This window comes from Electrophorus electricus, chromosome 9, assembly GCF_013358815.1.
Source record: "Electrophorus electricus isolate fEleEle1 chromosome 9, fEleEle1.pri, whole genome shotgun sequence".
Lineage (NCBI taxonomy): Eukaryota > Metazoa > Chordata > Actinopteri > Gymnotiformes > Gymnotidae > Electrophorus > Electrophorus electricus.
The window spans coordinates 15366976-15370454 of NC_049543.1; positions in this window are offsets into that span (position 1 = coordinate 15366976).

Below are 3479 nucleotides of genomic sequence, written 5' to 3' on the forward strand. Positions count from 1 at the left end.
ATCATAAGGAATTACAAGTTCCACAAAAGTTTAAGTAAGATCACTGAATTCAAAGTCTAGAGCACAATTTTAATCCATTACATTTAATAAAAGCGTAAATACAAGAACATCTTATTCGTTTTTTAGAAAAGGAATGTAAAGGCTTATTAAATGTACTTAAAAAAGAAAACTATCGGATGATGAGTTGTGTCTGGCAAAGACAACAAAACCTGAGCGTGTACTTTTAGATGTTGAGTCTAATGCTCTCTCAACTGACCTATTTTAGATAGTGGTAGCATTCCTTTGTCTTTTTCAGATTAAAATGTTACCAATGAATGTAGCTCCATTTACAATAATATGGTATGTACTCAGAAAATAATGACTGTACCGCTGCATTCATTTGACATACTAGCTGTCACAGTACAAAAGGTCAGGAGGTTCTCGATTTTGCAAGTCCTCAAAGCTATGGAAAGGTATTCTGAAACCACTTGCAATCTCATCACAAAGAGAAAGCCTGAGACATGGTCTGCCAGATGTGACATTTCTCAACTTGTAAAATGTTTGCTTAGCATGACAGGGGGAGCAGAATCGATTCTGCATCTATCCATGAGGAAGTATGGTCAAGTTGCCATTATGAGAAAACATTTGAAACTGTTGTAGGATTTTGTAGGAGGTCCTATTCAGACTTGAGCCATAAGCTTATGTCCTTTACTCTAAAAGCTCACCTTTACTGTCCTTTATTGTCTAAAAGCTGTCATTTACATTGGAAAAACTGTCCTTCACTGTCCTTTGCAGTCTAAAATCTGTCCTGTACACTCTAAAAGCTGACCTTTACAGTGTAAAAGCTGTCCTTTACAGTATAAAGGCTGTCTTTTCAGAACATTCTGGAAATGGTGTATGAAAGAAATTAAAATTAAAATCTAACTTGGCATGTGACACTTGAGCAGGCTGACATTGATATATATTATAGTGTAATAGCAAATGCAATCAATCCATTGGCTAATTAAGCCAGCTTTAAATGGTGGTGTGCTGCCAAAGGAAACAGTACATAGATTGAGATCACAAGACACTACAGTTAGGCTATGGACTGAAGAATGAAAGTAGTTTTATTGGAGTCACATTCAAAGAGTCACGTTTAGAATCTCAACATAGGTTCACAAACGAAAGTTCATTTATTTTATTAACCAATTTCCAAAGCTATTTTCACCTCTACTATACAATATATGATATTATATAATATATACAATATGTCTATTGTGGTCAATCCCAATTATTTGAGCACTAAGCTAGAACTGTTCACTGCCATCAAAATTATTTTGACTTCCTATTAAAAGTTTCCTCTTATCCAGCCCAGAAACATTCAAATGAATAGATTCATTTGGGAACTTATGTTAAGTCCACAAGAGTGCAATTGTAGTTTTCAGAGTGAATAAGGTCTATCCCATTTCTGGGGTGCATGAGACTCTATTAAGACTCTTCTATGACTGCATGCACCTATCAATGCAGCTGTAAATACAGCTTCCTTCCTGCATGCTCCCTGCCTCCTTCCCTGCCTGACACTGACACTCAACATAAATGCAGTTAACCTGTTTTGATTCATAAAAGACATTCTGCTGGTGACTTAGAAAGTGCTTTCAATCTAGAGTATCTGTTAATTATAGCAGCTTCTCCTACCCAAAGCAAGTGATAATAAGGGTTAAAGCATCAGGAGCATTATTTTACATTTAGGAAACCCTACAAACTTGCTAATGAATCTGACATTGCACTCAACCAGTTTCCTTTGTACAGGTGATGAGGAATGAGCTGTTGATTTTGGTGTGTTTTCACCCTCACAATTGATGTCAGTTTGGTGTGTTTACACCCTCATGCTGGACCACCAATGCCAAATCAACATGTATTACAAGCTCAAAATATGACTGATGAGGACTAACTAGGCTCAACGTTGTGGAACACTCCACACTGATGATGAAGCATTAGGCAGTCACCAACACTCTCCAATGGCCTGAAGGTATGGGAGAGTTATTTTCTTTTGTGCAGGCAGTGTGTTTAACTTCCCATGTTAAAAGCATAATTTCTCAATTTCCATTTGAATACACCAACATTAAACAAGCAATATGGTACACACACACACACACACACACACAGACACACAAGCCCTTCTTTCACGCAAGTTTAAACTTGTTTCCTATGCCCTTTGTGCTTTGTTTTTTCTCGTTGGATTATTCTCTGCTTGGTTAAGGTAGGTTCTGAGTTTACTTACTTTTGCCTTAGATTCTGGAAAATTCAAGGCTAATTATCTGAACCTAGTTGTTAGTTGCTTGTTAGCTGTAATTACTCACTACAGGTGCAGTTTCGCCCTGTGCACCTCAAGGCATGACTGCGCCGTGAGGTCCTGCCGAGTGGTCCATGGATTTCACAGTGGTATACTCATTGTTTTCTGTGTTGACGCAATATTGTAAATGGGAATACATTTATTGGGTTAGACTGAAGATCTAAAGGTTCCTGGTTCAATCCCGGGTTTCGGCAACTGTGTAGTACTGATTTCCTCTTCCGATTGTGTGCTTTTTTTTATGTGTACTTCATAAACCTTTACGTTCTTTTACTAGAAAATGATTGCGACGTTGCTGTTTTTATGCTATCGGAAGTGTACTTCATAAACCTTTACCTTCTTTTACTAAAAAATGATTGCGACGTTGCTGTTTTTATGCTATCGGAAGTTTTCATGGCGTAATAGAACTAAAGACTTTGAATTCAGTGATCCTATTTAAAATTTCCTGAAACTTGCAATATCTTATCATATTTTTCATCACTGCACATAGAGGCGCTTGAAGAGTGGCTTCTGCACAAACACTTTTGAAATGTAGTTCATTAGTTGTAAGCTGGACAAGGGAAGGGTAGTCATCAACTTGCATGTATGCTTGGTACAATATTATAGGAATCCTGTTTCACACCACTGCTATGTTTTCATGGAATGAGGCCTACTTCAGCTAGCTTTGGCTCATGGACGGGCTTTGTTCTACCAAAACAGGTGATGTAAAGAAGTCATTTGCTTCGTAAAGTTGAAAATCACACTCTACCAAGAGGCATCGCATAATGGCAAAAAAACAAAACATTGTACACTAAATACAGCAACCAACATACTTATCCTTAATGTGTATCACTGCAGAAGAGATGCACTGGAGATTTTGTATTCTAAAGACATTGAGCATCATACTTATCCTTAATGTGTAACACTGCAGAAGAGACGTACTGGAGAATGCGGACAATGATCCCACTACCTCTCTCATTGCATAATGTGAAAACACCTTCCAAAATATTGTATTCTAACAACAGTGAGCAACACACTCATCCGAAGAGTGTATCAATGCTGATAAGACACACTGGAGAAGGTAGACATCCATGCCACTAACTGTCGCATGTTATGTAAGCGCTATACCACTTGAGCCAATTCCCCTTCCCCATGGCCTCTTTCCCTTGGCTCTCAAACATAAGCTTATGGC